Consider the following 1,082-nt stretch of genomic DNA (forward strand, 5'->3'; position numbering starts at 1 on the left):
TGTTATAAAAGGAAACACTGTATAGTATTGTAAAGTTCTGATGACCTGTTGGAGATATGTAAAATACTATTTCAATAAACAATTGAGCCATCCCTACATAGGCAGTGCTGCCACCTGCCTGATACAAGTTCTTACAGAGTCCTTTAACAGAACTAGAATTTGTGTACAAGTTGTAGCAGCATTAAACAGTTTTAAAAAAGCCAAAACGCTATAAATTTTACTATTCCAATGCTGCTTCATTTAATAAGAAATAAATAGAAATGTAAATATTGTGCTTTAGCCATTGGTTTATGATAAGTAATAACCAGAATGAAAAACTGCTCTTAAAACAGATGAATTCAGAGTCAATTAAAGCAAGTATATTGAAAAGGACTTAGACCTTGTGTGGGTTTCAGATATAAAAGTTAATAATAAACTTCTAAAAACATTCTACTGACACAAAATGAATTAAAGTAAAGCTATAACAATGAGATGACCCATTATTTGGAGAATGAAGAAAGTAGTAGCTAAAAATATATTTTGTACATAAATCCAAAAATAGAGGTTTTATACATAATAACTTCAAAACCAGTTCCAAGGCAGTTTCTGTACAGTGAGCAGCTATGCAATATTCATATGAAGTCTAAAGCTGTTCTTCAGATTTAAACTTTTTTAAAGTAAAGAATGATAATGTTAAAGTCTGAAGAATGTTGACAGAGATGGATCGGCTGATGTGTAATGACAGCACCAGAGACTGCAGGAAGGACGTTGCTAGCTTAGTTACAAATTTCACAAATCAAATTTATATGTAGGTTTATTGTTCCAAGTAATTTTAACTATTCAAAATAGTTTAACAAACAAAATACTGTGTGCTAACAGTATATTTGTTTTAAAATTTTCTGTAAAAATTTTAAGATAAAAACCTTAACTTTCTAGGGTTAAACACTTTGTTAAAAATTCTTCCCTGCATTGTACCATAGAGCCTATGACATTATATCCATCTGTACATGTACATTGCAACACAGAAACTACACAAACCTCTCTCTGACCTACACACACACACACACACACACACACACACACACACACACACACACACACAC

This window comes from Limulus polyphemus, unplaced genomic scaffold (assembly GCF_000517525.1).
Source record: "Limulus polyphemus unplaced genomic scaffold, Limulus_polyphemus-2.1.2 Scaffold2561, whole genome shotgun sequence".
NCBI classification, from domain to species: Eukaryota; Metazoa; Arthropoda; class Merostomata; order Xiphosura; family Limulidae; genus Limulus; species Limulus polyphemus.